At 34.2% G+C, this 23,380-nt stretch overlaps 1 protein-coding gene across 3 annotated transcripts in view; it reads right to left on the bottom strand.

The window, feature by feature from the left end:
• The window catches only part of LOC138321083 (zinc finger protein GLI3-like), a 171,294-nt gene that overhangs the window by 101,733 nt on the left and 46,181 nt on the right, over positions 1-23,380 (bottom strand). For 2 of the 3 annotated variants that reach the window (XM_069264494.1, XM_069264496.1), the window contains exon 2: positions 21,280-21,473. The gene's annotated coding sequence lies outside the window, so the exon portion shown is untranslated. Of the gene's footprint in view, positions 1-8,471; positions 9,191-21,279; positions 21,474-23,380 lie in introns of those variants that run through there. The other variant, XM_069264495.1, reaches the window with a different exon arrangement.

Below are 23,380 nucleotides of genomic sequence, written 5' to 3'. Positions count from 1 at the left end.
TTTAACTTGCCTACAATTCGACCTTAGTGGTAGACTAGGAACACTTAACGATCTCTATTGTATGTCACCTTAAATAATACAGCTCTGTAGTCTAAGGAAATTGATTATTTGTATAAATAGGATATCAGATATATCATGTTCATACTTAAATGGAAAGGCCATTGAAGACTTCTGTGTGTAATGTTTATGTTTTATGGTTTTACGAAAATATTTGAAACACAACATCTGTCAATTGTGTAAACATTTTCCTGTCATTTCTGGACTAAAATGTAACAATGATCAAAATTCAAACTGAGATTGTCTTTATGAGGTAACAATATACATATTTAATTCATCATAAATTTCATTATACAATTCATCAACAATCCAAGATGAGCTCTGTTCATCAAGCAACTTACGCATTTATACAAAATGGCTCTCAGTAATTCTGTAACCTAAAATCACACTAGATCGATATGCTGCAAAAGGTTTACCTAGAATGCCATACCACATAATGCCCATTTGCTATTACCCACAATGCCCTCATAAAGCCTAATTCACACAGAAATTCATTGCCCACAATGCCCTCATAAAGCCTAATTCACACAGAATTTCATTTCCAACAATGCCCTCATAAAGCCGAATTCACACAGAATTTCATTACCAACAATGCCCTCATAAAGCCTTTTTCACACAAAATTTCATTTCCAACCATGCCCTCATAAAGCCAAATTCACACAGAATTTCATTTCCAACAATGCCCTCATCAAGCTTAAGTCAAACAGAATTTCATTTCCAACAATGCCCTCATAAAGCCTAATTCATACAGAATTTCATTTCCAACAATGCCCTCATAAAGCCTAATTCACACAGAATTTCATTTCCAACAATGCCCTCATAAAGCCTTATTCACACAGAATTTCATTTCCAACAATGCTCTCATCAAGCCTAATTCACACAGAATTTCATTACCAACAATGCCCTCATAAAGCCTTATTCACACAAAATTTCATTACCAACAATGCCCTCATAAAGCCTTATTCACACAAAATTTCATTACCAACAATGCCCTCATAAAGCCTAATTCACACAGAATTTCATTTCCAACAATGCCCTCATTAAGCCTAATTCACACAGAAATTCATTTCCATCAATGCCTTCACAGGATTTAAATGCCACAAGAACTTCACATAGAAATTCATTATATGGTTTACCTAAATGTGTTCTAATACAGAAGGTTATGCATGCAAACAAAATGTCATTACAATATATGCCTCAAACAAAAAGTCTTCCACAATGCCCTCACATAGAGTTTACAACTCTATAACGCCCTCATAAAGATTTTCATTACCCACAATGCCATCCCAACCAGGAGAATAGTCCAACCCCACAATGCCCTCAAAATGAATGTAAATTAATCACAAATACCTCAGAGAATGTCAACAACAATGTCCTCCCAGATAAATTCAATCCATCAATGCACTCAAAGAGAATGTATTACCCCCCATATTTGTCATAGGAACATACTTATAAGCCAAACATTTTTTTCACGCTTTACACTTCAGCATTCAAATATCAGTTAGTCAGTCTAAAGTTTTTACTGCCATGTAATTGATCACAGACCAGAACCATATATGTAAAAGATATCAGAGATTGATCTTCTTTAATGATAAATATATCCCTCCCGGTATCATCTCAACACTAGCGATCTCTAACCCCGACCAATATCTATAAATCATCAAATACAATTTTAATATCTAGTAACACATAATATACTCAGATAGGCAAACTCATTCAATGTGATATATTCTTCTCAAAACATTAAGCAAGTTTGATATAGGCTCTCTTGTGATATTGAATTAAAGATGAAGGCTTACATTTCATACAGAGGTCCTTTTTGTTCATTTATCTTTATCAAGATCAATTTGACGTTAGACTTAAGTTTCAATTTTGGTGAAAAGCATAAAAAACGACCTTGATCTGGGAAACAGATTTTAGTTTCCTTTATTTCCGTTTGATTCTATTTCTAGTAAATGAAAATATGATCTTTATCGGTATACCAATGACAGGTAACTTACGTTACTATGACCTTGATGTAATTATAACCTCCTTAGTACTATAACGGTATTAATATTACTCAACAATGTTAGTGTGTATTGAAACCCACATTATGAAATAGATATCTTGTCTGATTTGATTGAGAAGCTTCATAATTTCACATTGCTATAAAAAAACAATGAATTACTTTTCTATCTAAGCAGTAACCTATCTACTCTTGAATAGCTCTCCCCCAAAGTCGGACAGTCAACTAGACAATTTTTCTCTAATTTACTCTTCTTGCCAAATACTTGAACCTTTCTTTTCTGACATGTCTAAGCAAAACAGATCTTGACATCAATGTTCTACTTATAAAGTTTTGATCTGGCACTCCTTTAAAGGAGCTTTAGTTTTCTATACTGGTCTAAACCTCTCTTATCTGACATATCTATATGTCCTTTATTTCTTCCTGGTCTAAACTTCTCTCTAATCTGACATTTATTTCCTTTATTTCTACGCTTGTCTAAACCTCTCTCTAATCTGACATTTTTTATTTCTACTCTGGTTTAAACCTCTCTAGTCTGACATTTCTTTATTTCCTGTATTTCTACCCTGGTCTTAACCTCTCTCTAATCTGACATTTTTAATTTCTACTCTGGTTTAAACCTCTCTAGTCTGACATTTCTTCATTTCTACACTAGTCTAAACCTCTCTCTAATCTGACTTTTTTTCTACTCTGGTTTAAACCTCTCTAGTCTGACATTTCTTTATTTCCTTTATTTCTACTCTGGTCTAAACCTCTCTAGTCTGACATTTCTTTATTTCCTGTATTTCTACCCTGGTCTAAACCTCTCTCTAATCTGACATTTTTAATTTCTACTCTGGCTTAAACCTCTCTAGTCTGACATTTCTTTATTTCCTTCATTTCTACCCTGGTCTAAACACCTCTCTCTAATCTGACATTTTTTCATTTCCTGAATTTCTACTCTGGTTTAAATCTCTCTAATCTTACATTTCTTTATTTCCTTAATTTCTACCCTGATTTAAACTTCTCTTATTTGTCATATCTTCATTTCCTGTATTTTTACCCAAGTCTAAAGCTAGATCTAATCTGTCATTTCTTTTTTTCCTGTCAATCTTGTCCATTACCCAAATTTTGCAATTTCATCCTTCAAGAGATATCTGTATTGAAACCCAACTAGTCTGTCTACTGCGACAACTTTCCTAAAGGGAGATAACTCTTTCAGAGTAAACAAAACCTCTATAATCTGACATTGTTGTTCTCTCTTCGATTGCATTTGATGCTGCCAGTCTGACTGAACCCAATGGGACTAATTCACGTACCATGAGATACCTGATAATGTTTGTGCGGTACAAGTATCTCCAGTAGTGATGGAGTTTAACTATTTGTAATCTTCCCGCCAAAATGATGTTAGCGTAGAATATCATCTTTTGACATCATTCCATAACCCATAGAAACAATAGTCCTGCACAAACATTATGAGGTATTACGTAGTGTGTAAATTATTCTTATTGTTTTTAATCTGACTAAAGCCTTACCAAGTGATATATATGTATCAATACCTAGTTCACCTAATTGATGACAAGTGACCTCGAGCCAAATTCTAGTCTGTCTACTCTGACAACTCTGACAAAGGGAGATTACTCTTCTGGTGTAACCTTTCTACATTAATTAGACTTGCTTTTTTCCCACTCAGCCATTGTGATCCAAATCTTTATAATTTTGCTCAGAACTTTAGTCACAGTTTTTTTATCAATATATACCAATTTGTAAAAAGAAACTAGTCTGTATATTCGGACACTCTCTGAAGGGAGATAAGTCAGAAGTTACCTAATCTCTCTAATCTGGAATGTTTCTCTCATCAATGCTGATTGTTGTTGCTAGTCTGATCCTTGCCTTTCTAATCTGGCTGAAATATTATGCTCACATTTTATATTTCTTCTCATGAAGAGATATATGTCTTTATACCTGGTTTACAAGGTAGATGACAACTCTGGAAAGGGAGATCAATCTTCTAAAGGAACCTCTGTAATCTGACATTGAATTTTTCCGTATCCAATTTTGATCATACCTCATTGTGACTTGTCTAATACAGTAGAAATAATACCCACATTTTAGAATTCTCCTGAGATATCTTTATTGATGCCTGATGCCCCAGACTGAGATAGATGTAATATCTAGGTAGATAAATAGTTTTTTTTTTGTAGAAATAATGAGAAACACATGGCTATTGAAATTTAAGATTACTCTATCATTTTAGAAATGAAAAGCATACAAAATTTTGAAAATAAAACCTTTCAAAAGACATATACTTTAATATCTCCAGATGGCAATTGTTCCTTAGTTACATTATACTGATCCATTAACTTTCATAAGTGTCCTTGAAACCCAAATTAAACCACACAAAAACCTGTAAATCTTAATTAGAACACCTTCTTCATCACACTGCCCCCATAAAATGGAGTCTTAAAACACAGCCCAGTAACACACGCAACCCAGCACACCACTTTTAATGGCCAGAGTAGTTTGTGTTTTAGACTTGCAAGGTTTGGGTGCAAAATTGATGTTTGTAGTCAGATCAACCACAAATGCAAACTTCAGATCTTATAAACACCTACAGGAAAATTTATCCTTCCTTATCTCACAGTTCTTACAGAATTTATTGGAATACACTCCACCATGTTGTAAAATTCTAGAAATGTTTTTGACTTGTATGTGTAATTCGACTGTAACCCTATCAATGGCCTGGTCATATGGTAAATTCTGGCACTCTGATAGCTTTATCTATCTACCTGCTTCCTGTGCCTCTTACCGTATTCAACCCAAAAAACACTCAAGTCATTCTCTATAGGGACCCCTTCTTATCCAAAAGACACATTGTTGTTGTTTTTTTTTTATCTTTTTTTCTTTTTCATCAAACAGTTCATGGACATTTCATTATTTAAGTTACATTGTTTTTGAATGAAGTATCATCTGGGGTATATATCTTGAAGATGAAAAGTCACACTTCAAAGATCTAGAAAAGTAATTTCTGTTAATGAAAAGTTTATCATTACTTTTCTGAGAAGAAATGTTATTATCATTTTCCTTGGCTGAAATGCCCAGAATTATTTTTCTACATTGAAAGATCAATTCTTGCCTTAATTACTAAGATGAAATTATCTCAATTCCATCCCAAGACCAATATGCTATAGACTGCCATATAGGGTGATTTTCAGAAACTGAAATGTGAATTGAAATATGAGAATTTATCAATTATGTCTTTCCATGGGATGAAGTATCAGATATTGTTTTCCTTTGCTGAAATATTCAAATTATCTTTTTCCTCATTGAAAAATCACAATTTTTGCTTTACTTAAATGAACTTTCAATTTCTTTCCTAAAAATACAATTAGCAATACCGATGAATGTAGTACATTGTATTATGTTGCTTCTTTCCAAAACTGAAACGACAATCATCAGATTTCCAGGATAAACTATTAATTTTATTAGATTGTAGAATGGTCTTTAACCTAAACTGGAATATCATGCAACTATTTTTTTTGGACAAATTTTACTTATTTTGAAAAGGAAGGTAATGTTCAACCATTGTAGCTTTCATATTTAGTTAGAAACAATCCATTGATAACCATAAGTGAGTTATATAAATAAAACATGTCATATGTATTTCTAACTTCAAATTATGGTGACTTTATGTAACCCATAGTATGTTATATTTGCTTAGTAAATTTCAATACAATGCAAAATTTGTATTTCTGAAATAAAATATGAAAAGTTTTTCATAAATTAGAATTTCTCTGAACATATTTTATCTCAGAAAAGGGGCTCTATTAGTAGATAAAAACCGAACATTATTAATCACGATTTTTATCATGATAATCATCACGGCTAGAAAACAAGATGCCAGAAATCTAATTTCTAAAGGTGCACTTATAATCTTGTTTGTCCTTTCTGCTATCTTTCATTTTATGAAGAAAATTTTGTTCAATCTTTCTTCTTTATAATTTATTAAGTAATAAAAATACTTCAATTTACTATGTTTCTAAGACATATCATTATCTATGAAGAAATTATTCATAGAAGATATTTACATTATCCAATAAAGATATATTTTCAGGAATTATTTTTGCTATTAATCGATTATAGTGGTTGATTTTGTCACAGAAATAATTCCTTTAATGAATTTAAAACTGATCATTTCTATTTTAGTAATAAAATTTAATTGTTCGCGTGTTTGTTAGCAGACTATAACTACAGTAGGACTAAGTATTGGACAGTACACTTTAGGATTTGAATTAACAAGGAAAATCAATTTCTCTTCCTTATCACAGGTATATTATTTGAATTTTCTGTACTTAGATCAATCTATGCTATATATAAATATATATCTACCACACTCAGAGGCCAAGGTCTATGACAGAGAGGGGGGAAGGGAGAAAAAAATTCAAATAGATAAAAAACATTTTCCATCCATTCAATCACTTTTAAATATTTTTCTCTTCTTATTAATATTGCTGTAGAATAAAGTGTTTGGACCAAACCTATCAATTAAAATTGAATTGAACTGTATTTTTAACATCAGTCAGTTAACATTTTTGAGAATTGTTTGATAAATGAAAAAGCATTTCTAAATTTTCACTTTAAGGAGTAACACATTTTTCTGGACCGTTCAAACTGACACATATGGTAAGTATCATTCCTAGACTTCGGCTATGCCATCTTGGTTTATGGGGGATAAAGGTTTCATACATTTCCCCTACATGTTCTTTAAATAGAAAACTCTTAAGTCTACATGTATATGGGTTTGACTTTGTTGTTTTCAATTGAGACGACCTTGTGAGTAGAATTATCTTGTATTTTTTTTTTTTTTTAAGATTCATGAAAAAACCTTAGAACATTTCTTTAGTTACTTTTGAGGTAACTTTAGTGATATCCTTACATGAAGGCTGCCTTTTCTCACCTCTCCCCCCCTTCCCCACTTGGGTTCCCCCTCCCCATTGGTAGCTATAACCCTTTCATTCTGAGTCAATACCAACACACATATTTTTTAAGATTAAATCTGAATTTCCAAGGAAATAAATTAATGCAAATGATCATCTTTTTCACAAAAGATGTAAAAAATTTTGTTGGTACTTATATTTATTTTGAATAATTCATCAACGAAAATACAAAAAAAAATAATCAAACTTTGCCATTATAAATATTTTCAACAATTCTTATCAAAGATTTTGCCACATTTCACAGAAACGTGCAATATAAATAATATTTTTTGTTGAAAATTTGTGGTTAATAGTATGACATTAATGTGAGGGTAAGGGTAGAAAAGTGTGAACTCTCAAGCAATTAGAAATGTTGAGGATGAACTCCAGGAGTAGAATTTGTACTCATGAGTCACAGAGTAGAATAATAACATTAAATATATATATTTGACACAAAAACATATTTTCAAATGTTTACAAATTTTTAATTTTTTTAAATTTATTATTATTCAAACGTATTTGTGTCCAAGACCTGACAACATGCTGTGAACACCTGTCCATATGACATTAGTTATCACTATAAAACAGATTAAAATCTTTAAACCTTTCGATTTACCTGTGTCTAGAACCCGATATGGTGTTTTAGTATTGCTGCAATACCTTTTGCTGAAGTTAATGGCTTCTGACGGCAATTAAACCCTCCCAAAACAGCAGTGTGTTTTAAACATTTAATGGGATTTAAGACACGGTTCACATTTCTAAGTTTAATGCCAAATCTGATTTCCAATGTGAATCACCTTTTTGGGAATAGTGTGTGAAAAAGAAACATTACAGTGCTGAAAAAGGAATTTATTTGTCAGCAATATTATGTGTAAAATCATAAATTATTTGCAGAAAAGTAAACGCTTTTTTCTGTCACAATACTTGAAAATTACATATTATTATGTTTATTAAAGTAAATTTCACATAAATTTGAATTCAAAGTGAAAAGACATCTATATTTCAAAGCTTTCTACCCTAGGTAAATTCCCAATTTTCAAAAATATTCAAAATGGTTGATGTTTTGATGTGACAAATTGTTGTTTAAATTAACTTATTGTAATTAGTATAATCCACACACAAACTATAAATGTAATTTCTTTAAATTCAACCAAATGTTTTATCAATGGATTTAAAATATTGATGTTATTTTAATATAGTGCTATATATTCATCATCTTGATAATATTTAATTTAAAATCTCTGATGCAGCATGATAAGAAGAACATCTCCAAAATTATGACAATTCAAGAGAAATGTGAGCTGATATAGTAAACACACAAGTTGATTTATAAAACAAAACTTGCACAGGTTTAATAGTATGTGAATAAGCATGGCATAATTTTGCCAGTTTGCTAAATATAGGTCTACAATAAAATCGCTGGGCGTATCTCCATAAATTTCAATGCTTCTCACCTCTCATAGGTACGTCGTCGCTCGTCAACGCTGACAACTTTTTCTTCGTTTTTCAGGTGCAATGAGGGGCTACTACATTCCAGAAGTCACATGTATAAAATTCCATCAGTGAAACAAGGAAAATCGCTGATTATGACACACACATTAAAAGATTTACAGATACACCATTTTACACATATTTATCCTTCGGACAAGCTATCCCGCTCTGTCTTCTGGACAGAGCACATGGAAGCAGATACAACACATCAAGATTAATATCCTAAACTTTGGATGGGCCGTTGTAGTAAAGTCAGTAGTGGCCCGATTGTAGTAATGTAGTTCTCAACATCAACACATGGTAGTGGCTGAGTTAACTCACTAAAGAAAACCGCCAGAAATTCCCACTCAAGGGGAAGCAATACAAACGTAATCGTTGAACTCCTCGGTCTACACACACACACCTAGTCAGCCTAGCTATCTGCCATGATGCCCCAAGGTATACATACACCTAACTTTCACTTAGACTGTTCATCAGAGCATGACCGTATCAACTCTTTTGTTCATGTAGAATCCAATACACTCTGTCCATCCAGATAGCCTCTTGACTTGTTTCTCCATCGACAGAAACTGGAGAGCCTTACATGCCTAAATTACATCAGCAGCTAAAATTTTATAGGTAGGCTTGAAAAAATTAAAATTCCTTCTGCCAATTCACATGCATACCAGTTTATCAGCAAGAATTGTTAGCTTGCACACTTTCGTGTAAAAAAACCCAATGGTTTTTAAAATACTTTACAACCATTGTCTACAAGATCAAAATTTTCTTGCATGCTTTATATAGAAAATAATATTTTTTTTAACAAAGTTAATAAAAATTTTGAAAATTTTCTCAGTGTGACAAATATTCACCTGTATCAGCCAGTAAAACTAGCACACACACAAACACTAACCATCAACCTTTTGAAAATGTTTAAAGCCATTCAACAGAAAAAAATTCTAGGGATAGTCAAGTCACACCAGACTTTTTCAAAAGGTGAATGGAAATATGGTCGGAGGTTTCTGCTTGAGTGGGTGTTTAAAGCGGAGCCGTATCAATGGAAACAATTGCTGGCCAATTGTCCTGTACTCGGCCTGTAAGCAGAGAGGACAAGATCTGCTCTCCTTCCATTGAAATCCAAGAATGCCGACAGCTCTTGAAGGAAAGATGAGGATTTCACTGGTTTGTTTAAAATTACCAGTTTGGAAATAAATGAAGCATGAAATTTTACGTTGTTAGTAAAACTTGTAAATTAAGACAGGAAAAACTTTATTTTATTATAATTATTCTTAACATGCAAGAAATTTTTGTTGTTGACATTTCTTATCTAATATGAAAACTTTAGATATTTTAACAGTTCATTTGTGAAATACTTTAAATCAATTTTTGCATAAATAATCAACAAATAGAAAACTAGCCCCATTATGATAAACCCAGGGATAACTTAGCATTGTATATGTCCAATATCACCAGTTTCATTCAGAAGTGTGTATTTCATTCAGAAGAATTCCACAAAATTTCACACATTGCACATTTCCCACGTCCCATAACTGTGTTGGTGTACATGACCAGGATTTGAACCTTCAATATAGGAGAATTAGGTGTGGAGACTTTCATCATCTTAACTGCATGTCCAGCAGAAGTACTGATTTTAATCTGCATCATAATTAGCTCATATGTTTGAAAATAAATGAAAACATAGAAGATAAAGGTAGAAATGCAGACATCAGATCTTTCTACTCTACTCTGGGAATCCATGGAGTCCATGGATCAGTCTATGGCTTAAAATTTGGGAAAACAGAACAGAAAACGCTCAGTAGGAATTATAACAAAATATACAGGTATGAATGAATGATATTTCTCTGATGTAATTTACTTATGTATCATATCCATTTCCACCTTTTACTTGGTCACCCCTGTAATTTCATAATGGACTGATCTAGTTTTTGATTTAAAAGGGTCTAAATGCATCTTTAGGGGCGAAGGAGTTAATAAATTTAAACTTTTAATGCTTTGATATATTTGGGGAAAAAAAAAGAGAATATTGCAAGTGTTCTCCAATGACTGAATATGAAAGAATAGATGAATGAAAGAGCAATTGAATTAATGAATGATTGACTGAGTTTGTTGAATAACAGTAAGGACAAGGCCATAGTTGTACCTTGATATATAGAGAAGGAGGATAAAGTCGGTAAAGAATAAGAAAACATTTTACTTTTAACACAATAATGACTGTAAAACCATAATACATTATAGTCTGACAGTAGGAGAAAGAACACGAGACAGCCTTTATGAAAAAATCCTTCAACACCTCAGTCATACAAATCAATGAAAAAGGTTATTGGAATAAAAACTAATAAATCTGACAACCAAGGAGGAGGGATTTACAGTTTTTTTATTATAAATTCAAACTCATATAACACCGATTAACATTGCATAGCAATGGTTTGTCGCCATAAACCGACAATTTTGTTTTCAATGTGACAAGGGAAAGGAAATGTATGGGGAGGGAGGACATTCAATTAAGGTAGTAGGGACAAATATACAGGTGAGGGAACGACAACACGAAGGGAGAGAAATTACCGTGAGGTTGAGAGGGATGGAGGGATTTATACTTATAATAAAGATGAAAAGGAGGGGCACATAAGAAATATTAAGAAAACAATATGGAGGGTTTTAGGACAAGGAGGGCAGAATGTTATATATGAGAGGGTGGGACATGTATATAAAGGAGGATAAAATAGAGACGCAGGACAGAAAGGAACCACTGTTCAAGACAAAAAAAAGACAAGAAGTATGGAGAGAGGTATAAAGCATTAACAATGGACAGATATAGAATCTTAAATGACAATAACAATTGATGAATAGGGAATCTTTAAAGACAGAAGAAAGACAGAAAGAATGGAGAGAGGTATAAAGCATTAACATTGGACAGATGGGGAATCTTTAAAGACAGAAGAAAGAGAGGAAGTATGGAGAGAGGGGGTATAAAGCTTTACCACTGATTGAGTAGGTAGGACAAATTTATAGACAAAGGGAAATCAATTTATTAAGAGGGACACTTTCATATACAGAAGGGTGAAACGCCATCTTAAAGCAGCAAACTGGGACATGGTCATATCAGAAGGAAGGGCATTTGTGGAGCAAGGAAATACAAAAAGAAGGTTGTGGTCAAGGTGATGGATAGGAGGTATAATGTTGTAGGTGTTGTGTCTCCTTAAAACCAACTATAACACATTCTACAATCAGCAAACATATAAATAATAAATCACCTCTTTCTAGCCAGTCCTTTTCACTATATGTTTATCAGGCATTTTGAGCAAACCACATCTAGCAAGGTGAGAAATATGATGAATGTACTTTTAAAATACTAATGGCTTTTTATTATAACGATGACTGGTAGCCATATTTAATGACCAGAGCACCGCAGTTCTCTCCATTAAATATTCGCCACGGCGGACATTATGACTTCTGTTGACTTGAAAATTTCAAACATGATAAAAAGGTTTCAAACATTAAAAATATGATTAATGTCTTTTTCCCTCCAAATATTAAATCCAACAGCTTTCAGAATGACGGCGGTGTATGCAAATTTGATTTATAATTTAAAACCTCATATTAATGTCTAAATTCCAGAAAATAACGGGATAATTCGCTCTTTAATTAAACTTGCAATAGATTTAAACCTGACTTTTATCTCACAACATTCAATGTCAGGCAAAACTAATGAATTATGTAAATGTTCTGTGGAATATTAACGTGTGGAAAAGAAGAATAGAAAACGCAGAGGAAAACAACAGGTTTTTTAATTCACAATAAATCTTAGCTAAGTGTAATGATTACTTCATAACGTTTAAATCAATTTATATCTTGCACCTTGCCATTAATTTTTCACGGTTATTTGCATTTTTCGGATACTGTAAAAGTGGAATTATTTGTGGTTTGGAAATTTTCACTATTTTGCTTTCATTACATCTATACCAATTATATTAAAATCACAAAAATATTTATGACAGACTTAACAGAAAATCTGCTATCTAATATACATGCATCTATATTTACAGAACAGTGTATACCTTTGATACTTAAATATTTTAAGACTTCTGAAAATTTTCAATCAAAATGATGGTTTCTTTAGTTCAGCTTGATTTACGGAGGCCTCAAAAGTTCTAAGGATTAATAAATTTGAGACAACATAGAGTCACTGTAAAATGAATCCACTAACGGCTAGAGGTAGCCATCTTGAATGTTTTATTAAAAAACCCCAGAAAGACTAATTATGAATTTAACAATAATGTCCTTGGTAATTCTAGAAATTGAAGAGAGTTCAAGATAGGACTAGAAAGATAGTGAGAGCAAACATTTCATACCTGGGAACAAATATTCACATGTATATTATATGGAACACAGTGTATAACACTAGAAACGAAAAACACTAAGTTTCTTATGCCTAAGGTCGAACCATGTAATAAATAGAACATTTCTCACAAAGCAACAAAACAATTGGTTCTGGAAGATCAACTCAAGGAACACTTGAATCAGTCAGCAACTTCTATTGAAGAACAACACTGACTGACTAAGTATGACGTTTCAGAAGATGGTTTCTGCAGCTTCTTAGGATGATATTTCTGACACTATAACTAAGTCAGTAAAGTCTTTAATATTTATAAAATATATAAGCTTAACCATCATCAACAAGAGGCAATGAGCTTCCAGTAAAATGTCATATACCTTAACCACTAAGCTACCGTAGTCCCATTCATGTAAGTCATCATTTATAACACAGAGGTGAAGGACAACAACTGTAATGTCAGACACCTTAACCACTGTGACGCCGGTTGAGGCCTATCATAATAATAAAGTATAAGAAGCCTATACTACACTTAAACATATAACATAAAAGTGGCAGCTATAACATCAACGTGTCTTAAACACAAGCCAGAATTTCTAACGACAATAAATTACAAAACGGTGGCCCCACATCTGATTACTACTTCATGACATAAATCATCGGTGGTTCTCACCTGAAGATCAAAATGTCCATCCTAAACGTAGACATTTCATTCAAACTAATAAAAGGTGAAAAGGTCACACGGCGCTAAGAGATTAATTAAGTAGGGTAATGAGACAATATTTACAGGTAAATGGCCTGAAACTGTCAATAGCTAAGTAATCATTTCAGGGTCTTCACTTTCTCATCATCCCTCACATGAACACTTGTTCTAGTCTTACTTTGTCATTGTCATCCCGTGTCCCAGGTGTGTGTGTAAATCTAAGTCTATAAAAGAATTCCACGGAAGTGGATGTGTCGCCTGCACAGCATCACAAAAAATAGTTAATAGTTATTTACAGTTGTAAATATTGTTAATATCAAGTCCCGTAACTCTTGCAAATATTGATGTATTTTGACCAATATCAAACCCATCTAAGATCTCATTGATATAAAGCAATACACCAAATTTGGTTGAAATTGGACAATAAATACTAAGGTTATTAAGCAGAAACCATGGATTTATCTGTTTTGATCATCTTAAAGTCCCGTAACTCTTGCAAGTATTGACGGATTTCACTTATTATTAAAATCATCCGATATCTCATTGACATAAAGCAACTTATAAAATTTTGTTGAAATTGGACACTAAATATTTCAGTTATCGAGCAGAAACCATGGATTTATCTGTTTTGACAATTTTAAAGTCCCATAACTCTTGCAAATATTGACGGATTTTGACCATTATCGTACTCATCCGATATCTGAATGATATAAAGCAGTACACTAAATTTGGTTGAAATTGGACAATAAATAATTAAGCTATCACACGGAAACCGTTTCCCGGATGCCGACACAGACGACGCCAGGTGTTGCAGGTGACACAAAAACACATCACAGTAACAAAAGTTATCGTTGATATTTTCCTATAAATAGTAACAGTGACCTTAATCAAGGGCTGAGGCTTGATGTCAAACAAGAAACATTTTTAATGAAATTGAAATAAGGAAAGCTTATACAGAACCAGTGTAACATTTTTTTAAATCTCAGTTAAATCATGTTTGTCCACCATATTAAGCTTAACTCTCTTACACTAATGTAAATGTGTTTGTCTTTTCAAAAGATCAGGTCATTTAACGATTATTATTTCCCCTGATAAAGTATAATTAAGTTGTGTCTCCTTGTGATGTTGAGACTTCTTTCTAGTGCTACCTGATTGGAGCATACTGCAGAAGCCATGGCAGAAATCTAGTACTACCTCACTGGAGCATACTGTAGAAGCCAGGGCAGAAATCTAGTGTTACCTCACTGAAGCATACTACAGAAGCCGCCAGGGACAGAAATCTAGTGTTACCTCACTGCAGTATACTGCTGAAACCAGGGGTAGAAATCTAGTGTTACCTCACTGGAGCGTACTGCAGAAGCCAGGGCAGTAATCTAGTGTTACCTCACTGGAGCATAATGTAGAAATCTAGCCAGGCATACTGTAGCAGGCATAATCCAGGCAGAAATCTAGTGTTCTACCTAGATTGGAGCATACTCACTGAAGCATACTACAGGGCCAAAAAAATCTAGTGCTACCTCACTGGAGTATACTGCTAGAAACCAGGGCAGAAATCTAGTGCTACCTCACTGAAGCATACTACTGTAGTAACCTCACAGGGCATAATGAGAACAGGCAGAAATCTAGTGTTACCTCACTGAAGCATACTGTAGAATACAGGGCAGAAATCTAGTGTTACCTCACTGAAGCATACTGTATGTAGAAGCCAGGAGCAGAAATCTAGTGCTACCTCACTGGAGCGTACTAAGCAGACTGCCAATACAGGGCAGAAATCTAGTGTTACCTCACTGGAACATACTGTAGAAGCCAGGGCAGAAATCTAGTACTACCTCACTGGAGCATGTACTGCAAAAGCCCAGGGCAGAAATCTAGTGCTACCTCACTGGAGCATATAAGCATACTGTAGAATACAGGGCAGAAATCTAGTGTTACCTGCATAATGAGAAGCCAGGGCAGAAATCTAGTGTTACCTCACTGGAACTACTGTAGAATACAGGGCAGTAATCAAGTGTTACCTCATGGAGCCTACTACAGAAGCCAGAGCAGAAATCTAGTGTTACCTCACTGAAGCATACTACAGAATACAGGGCAGAAATCTAGTGTTACCTCATGGAGCATACTGTAGAATACAGGGCAGAAATCTAGTTACCTCATTGGAGCATAATGAGAAGCCAGGGCAGAAATCTAGTGCTACCTCACTGAAGCATACTACAGAAGCCAGAACAGAAATCTAGTACTACTCACTGGAGCATAATGTAGAAGCCAGGGCAGAAATCTAGTGTTACCTCACTGGAGCGTATAAGCATACTAGAATACAGGGCAAAATCTAGTGTTACCTCACTGGGCTGCAGAAGCAGGGCAGAAATCTAGTGTTACCTCACTGGAACATACTGTAGAAGCCAGGGTAGAAATCTAGTACTACCTCACTGAGCATACTGCAAAAGCCAGGGCAAAAATCTAGTGCTACCTCACTGCAGTATACTGCTGAAACCAGGGCAGAAATCTAGTGCTACCTCACTGGAGCATACTGTAGAAGCCAGGGCAGAAATCTAGTGCTACCTCACTGGAGCATACTGCTGGAAACGCCAGGGCAGAAATCACAAGGTATTTATAGAAGCACTATATGTCTTGTTTTCCAGGCCAGAAATCTATGATTATCTGTTGGTACAAAACCAAGAGCTAGCTGTCTCAGGAGTGAATGGACAATAGTGGGAAGTGATGGGGGACAATAGGAATAGGAAAGACTAGAACATATCATGGATTCATTTAAAAAACTTGTTGCTCAAAGGCACTACTCTATTTTTTACTTTATTATTTTTCACTTTATGGTTCAAGTAATTTTGAAGTAATGAAGTTTGCCTGCATATCTATAAGATTGATGTTCTGAAATGTGAACATAACATAATATAAAGGAAGATAAATACAAACAAAATGCATTTACCAACAATTCATGATTGGATATATTTCACCCTATTGATACCTACTGACCATAGTGACTTTGTCCTCTACCAAGGTCATAGTTAAACATATAGGTAGACATGCCTGGTGGCCATAGTTAGCAAGACCTTCACACATCTGACCAGGTCAAGTAAGTCAAACTACCGTAAATATCCTCAACATACCCTAGATACTGTACAGTGAGTCAGTTCCCTTTGGTATATAAATGTTTCGAAGGATACATAAATCAGTAGATCTCTATCTACACAGTCATGGACAAAAACAGGGAAATTTAATGATCAGGATGGGAACCTTTATAGGTAAACTATGTAATATAATCACACCTTTTTTGTGGACGGTTTTACGATGTACATAGATAGTACAAATACACAGTATCATCTGTATGCTAATACACATATTTGCATGCCATGGTCGAATGAGTCGCTACAGGTCAGTAGACAATTTGGCCATAGGTATTTTCCATGGACCTGTAAAGGTGTGAATTAAAGGAATACCTTAGCCATACCTGTGGACAGATACTGATCATCAAAGTCAATCAAAGTGTGATATGTCCAGCACATCACCTGTCCGGACTAGACAGGCAGTACTGGTCAAATAGGTGATTTAGGGAGGTCTGCCTCGTTAACAGGTAGTCACTATACATATTTCAGGTGTTAGACAAGAACTAAAACATGATTGTTCCACTAACAACATATAAATCACACAAGGCGTTAAACAACCTAAAAACTAAAGATTTGGGGGAAACTATTCTTATCAAATGCAATTGTGAAAGCGCTGCTTCAAAAACATCAAAAAAAATATTTGTATTGTTTAATGTTTGGTCCCTGCAACCTTGATGATGTTTAAGGTCATCTATTTGAACAAACTTCATATCCCTTCACCTAAAGATGCTTAAAGACACTAAAATAGATGTTTGGATCAATGGTTTTAGTTAATTATATAGAAAAGTTATCAAAACTTGACCATAAAGCATTGGTGAAGTTTACTAGCTAGCCCTTGCATTGTGACAGCAAGAGGTCTCGAACAAGCTCTGGGCAATGGAACTTAAAATACCATTTTGATTTAATGTCGTTTTAACGTTTTGATACAGCATGTTCAGAAAATATCATAATTCTTTAAAACTGATTAAATCTGAAACCTATAAAACTGATTAAATCTGAAACCTATGGAGACGGATATTGTTACTATACACAAACACTTACAAGCATCAACAATCCTCAAATCCTAGTGGCTCTTATAAGTATCAAATGATTCTTCTTCATTTTTCACTTGTCAAATGTAATTTGAGCAGGATCAAATCTGTTTTTTTTTTCTTTTTGATGGTTGATTTTCTTTTTGACACATCATTCTTAATCATACCTTGGAGATCTAAATAAATTTAAATATAGATTTGGAAGGAAAAGCATTGACGTATAATCTTCTTGTCTGGAGAAAGCTTAAATATTGGCTGTGATTTCCTGTTGACTTTCAAACGCTCAGATGAACAAGGTAAACACTGATGAATACTTGCACTTTTGTGAAGTGCGGGAATGTTGCGAAGTATCTATACGGGAGTGAGATGATCCAATAAAACAGCCATTCAATGACAAGTGTTCAGCAAACATTGCTGTGCCGCTTTTATTCAATTCCATACAAGACTTCCATAAGAATTCTTTAGAAAGTTTTTCGACAGCGATTTGTGAATGCCTAAACGTCCTGTTACAGATTGGTTTGAAATGTTTGCTGAAAGTGTTTGATACCACACAAAGCTCACCCTCAATTAAATTTTTTCTCCATTTATTTCTTTATTGACAGAGCCCTTTTTTCAATTTCCTAATTTGTTTGAAAACAAGATCAGCACACAAACAGGGTGTAAGATGTTTAAAAGATTATGATGTGGATTTGAAATTGTCTCTGAACTGCCAATTTTAGCAGTATAAGAGTATTTAGCAGATAAAATGATAGCGATATATAAGGATATCTGTACGTATTTTTACTTAAGAAGATATGGTTAAAATGGAGATACAGTAAAATCATTAACTGTATTTCTTTAAAATACACTAATTTAGCTCACTGACATACAGGATATAAGAAATGAACATTTCAACTTTTTCCTTGGACACAAAAACATAGAAAGGGCCAGCATATCTGTTGAGCAAGTTGGTCCCTTGTGACTAAACTTCCTCAAGCTCAACTACCACCATCTTTGACTCTAAAACCCCTATCTCCAATTATCTCCTATGGTATTTCTTGGAGGTTAATTCTAAATCTCAGTTGACAGAACAAACAAATAAGAAAAATATCTGGAAGATATAAATCCATTGCCTATCGTGTATCAAAGAGAAAAGGTACGGAACTAGACTGACATAGGAAAAATTGTGTAACCCCAAAGCCATGGAAGAGGCAAAAACATTTTATAAGGATTTTTCTTTTTTATTATTTTTGGTTTATTCTCTTGACAATTTGTAAAAAAAATTGTTGATATATAAATATCATCTTAAAACGAAAGTCTCTGTATGCCCTTAAACATTTGCTAAATATTTATCAATCATATTAGATATAAAGATTTCTGCTCATATAAATTCTGAAATCCTTGTATCTAGGTCAGACAGACAATAGAAAGTGCAGTAACACTGTTGAAGTTTTATAAACCTGTTAAAAACAGTCAGTGTGTGGACCTATTCAACATTGAATGGAATCAGGTTCAGAATGGAGTTGACTAGTCAATAGGTTTTTTTTCTTCTATTATCTGTAGGTTAGATAATTATAGATTATAGAGAAGTTACTGGACCTTTAAATATGTATTCACCAAACCTCACCTTAAGGCCTTAATTCTGACACCGAAGAAACTCACATGTGCTTTCTTATTCAATTGAAAATACTCAGTGTACAATGCACTTATTATAATTTTTTTTTTTTAATTTCTCATGATGACTAAAATGATTGTTCAAAGCTCTGGTAGTTCACATTGTGGTCATACAGGACAGATTCAACAATTATCAGTGTAAAGTAAATTTGTTTGTTCACACCGAGCACAATTAATACTATAGGGAACAGACTATGGAAGTACCTGCCCCTTTTGCTAATTGTGCATTTCCAAAGGATAATCCTTACATGAACTTTGCGATCCTCAGGGTTAAAATAACCTTTTAACTTTTGCCTTCTTCAAGGTAATGCTTTTTGATCTTTGACTTCTTTAAACTAAACACCCCTGACTTACTGACATTTGCCTACTTCAAGGTGATTTCTTTTGACCTTTGCCTTTTCCAAAATAATCTCTAATGACTTTTGCCTTCATAAAGGTAATTCCATTTGACCTTGCCTTCCATCTTTCCCTTTACCTATTGCAAGGTAATTCCATTTGACCTTGCCTTCCATCTTTCCCTTTACCTATTGCAAGGTAATTCCATTTGACCTTGCCTTCCATCTTTCCCTTTACCTATTTCAAGGTAATTCCTTTTGACAAAGATCCTTATTTGACCTTTACACTCTCATGAAACTGTCAAACTTCCCCTGTGATATGTTTTTTTTATGTTAAGCTTAAATTCCTGTTCTTTTCATATTTATAATCCCTATTGATTTTTGCTTCCTCAATGCAACTCTTTTTTATCTTTGCCTTTTCGCAAAAATTGCTAAGGTTACCAATATATGGCCTTTATCTTTCTCACCTTCCTCGAAATACCACAATATGACCTACACCTTCCTCACCTCACACCCTCAAGTATCAATACCTGACCTTGGACTTTAATTCTCATGGAACCACATTAGACTGAACACTTGTATCACAAGGTATGAAACACTCTCTATAGTAACACCTTATTTTCTTTTTTAATCCACATAGCAACCTGTGGCTTATATACCTTAAAATGATATTTGATCTTTTTTCAAAATTACCCTGGATGGCTTATTTTCTAGATTATTACTCAAAGGGAGACAAGTGCAAACAAGACTATCGATATCATTGTAAGTCAGAACTCCCTGTTATCTTACAAAAACATATCCATACTTTTCTAAGTTGATACCTACGCATATGAAAGGCTAATTACACAAAAGTGACGATTGGGTCAATTTCCTGTTTAACAGTAATGGTTGTATGAGAAGGTCAAAACACCTGACCACACACCTCAAATCTATACCCTAAATATTGGTACCACAACACTATAGTGGTGTTCCTCTATCTATCACAACATGGTATTCCAAGGCCCTTTATCTGATCCTTAATCACAATATTGGTGTCATTACGGTGCCCCATTGGTGCCAGTGGCCAGGATTAACATGGATTAAAAAGACCACCCTTCCTTAGTCCAGTGGACACTAGACACTAACCTAGCTTCTGTTGTATTATGAGGGAACTTAAAGACGGTTCATCACTTCAGCCATCTAACTCCGGGTCACATGTTTTAAGCCCACATGGGAGCAGTGACAAGAAATTTTTTTTCCCCAATTCTTGATATGCTTGTAAATGGCTCTGGCTATTGAAAGGATGTCCGAACAAGCATATTACCAATCAAGATTCTATTTGCTCTTTTTCCTTTGTTTTACTTTGAATGCCTTTAGTTTCCTTTGCTGGGAAAATTGTAACAGTGACCAAATATGTACAGGTGAATGTCGCACATCTTTAAGTTCCCTCATAATACAACAGAAGCTAGGTTAGTGTCTAGTGTCCACTGGACTAAGGAAGGGTGGTCTTTTTAATCCATGTTAATCCTGGCCACTGGCACCAATAACGATGTCCCATCAGGTATTATAACTGTTATATGTATGGTTAAAGAATCAGCTTCTGTTAGTAATTTAAACTTACCAAGTCTTTGATTAATTAAGGTGTTAAGTCCTCTTTGTAAAAGTTGTAATGTTCCGATGATAACGTTGCCATGGCAATAAAATCCAAAGTAGAAACCTGCTACACAACTGCCTTTAACCTCATACAGAGTTACATCCCTTGAATTTTAGACAGGTAACATCACTTTCAGAATATTTCCTCACAAGCACAACCAGCTGCAAGAAAAAGGAAAGATGTTACAAGCATGAACAAGAACAGTGTTATCTTTGGCATCTTATCTTCTTTCAAAATAAGGACAAAAAATAGATAAGTTAATTATAATGTTCTTTGATATCTTAATTTTAAAACAAGCAACATCTATTATAAATCTGATAAAATATGTATCAAACATTTGTTTTAGCCAACACTTTAGAAACAGATCATAGATAAATAACCCTCCTAAATACATGCTGTAGTAAACTTTTTAGCCAGACAGAACCTCTTTTGGCTGGATTGGTGGGGTATCAGACATGCACCCAAAGAGTCTGACTGCATGGTTCTCTGTGGCTGGATGGGTGGCGTATCAGACATGTACCCAACGAAGCTGACCGGTTCTCCTCTGCTGGATAAGTTGGGTATCTGCAGTCATGTACCCAAAGAGTCTGACCAGTTCTCTTTGACTGGATAAGTTAGGTATCAGTCATGTACCCAAAGAGTCTGACCAGTTCTCCTTGGCTTGATAAGTAGGGTATCAGTCATGTACCCAAAGAGTCTGACCAGTTCTCCTTGGCTTGATAAGTTGGGTATCAGTCATGTACCCAAAGAGTCTGACCAGTTCTCCTTGGCTTGATAAGTTGGGTATCAGTCATGTACCCAAAGAGTCTGACCAGTTCTCCTTGGCTTGATAAGTTGGGTATCAGTCATGTACCCAAAGAGTCTGACCAGTTCTCCTTGGCTGGATAAGTTGGGTATCAGTCATGTACCCAAAGAGTCTGACTGATTCTCTTTGGCTGGATAAGTTGGGTATCAGACATGTACCCAAAGAGCCTGACCAGACAACCTCAGTCACAAAAACAATATATAACCAATTTAATGGAGGGAGCTGTTAATTGGTGGGGGAGGGGGTAAAAAAATAGTATAGATAAATAATTTTTAAAAAGAATCGACTGAATCCCACTATAAACTAGTCTTAAGCTCCTTACTGATCAAAGTTACGACTGAAAAAGGCAACCACTAGGTTGAAAGCTACTGATGAATACATTTTGTTGTTCAGAGATTTCATCTATTACGTCATTTTATGATTATGGACCAACCACAACTCTAGTTTTCTCATCAGACTAGTTTTTTGACAAAAGATCCTTTTTTTGCATAATTTTGAAACAAAAATATGGTTTGAAAACTAATTGAAATAGTTGATGAGAGCTTTAGCAGGTGTATTATCAGCAGCTTTATAATTGTATAAAAATACTCCTTATATAAGATACCTTAGCTTGAAATTACAAAATACGATACCAGTTTTGAATCATGTTAAGTTTATTTTACACAAATACTGCAAACAAAAACCTGTTTTACTTCCAGCAATTTCTTCAAAATTTTTCCTCAAAGATAAATAACGAAAGCCAGAGAAGTTTTTCTGAGGAAAGATAAAAGGAGGCAAGCGTCTGTTTTAGATGTCAAGTGGTGTCTATAATCACTTAAACCTCCAGTGACGACTGATACGTAACATTAAAGAAGTGGTTTTCAACACCAAAGACATTCAGTACAAACTCATCTATATTGCAGAGTCTCCGAACGAGAAATCTCCACACCGTCTCTGCTTCCCTCTGGTTTTGTTGTTAAATCATTTCCACATCAACTTCCTGTAAATGCTGATTTTCTAATTACTTCACCATTTTTGAGGTCTTGTATGTAATTTGAAGCTTCTGTTATCAGTATTATTGGCTTTACATCAACAAAGACAGAACATTGAGATAGAGTTTGTAATAAACACTGTACCATCGAAACCGTCTTTTTACAATCAAAGATGCATATTTATCAATATGTTTCATTATAAATAGCAAAACATATGCAATGTCTATATCAATATTAGATTATGAAACTAAGGCCATTCATAGGAGATAGGGAATGGATTAGAACTAAGGCC

The sequence above is a fragment of the Argopecten irradians genome, chromosome 4 (genome assembly GCF_041381155.1).
Source record: "Argopecten irradians isolate NY chromosome 4, Ai_NY, whole genome shotgun sequence".
Taxonomy (NCBI): Eukaryota; Metazoa; Mollusca; class Bivalvia; order Pectinida; family Pectinidae; genus Argopecten; species Argopecten irradians.
Note: the sequence above shows the minus strand (reverse complement) of the source record. Positions and strands in the feature narration are given on the sequence as shown.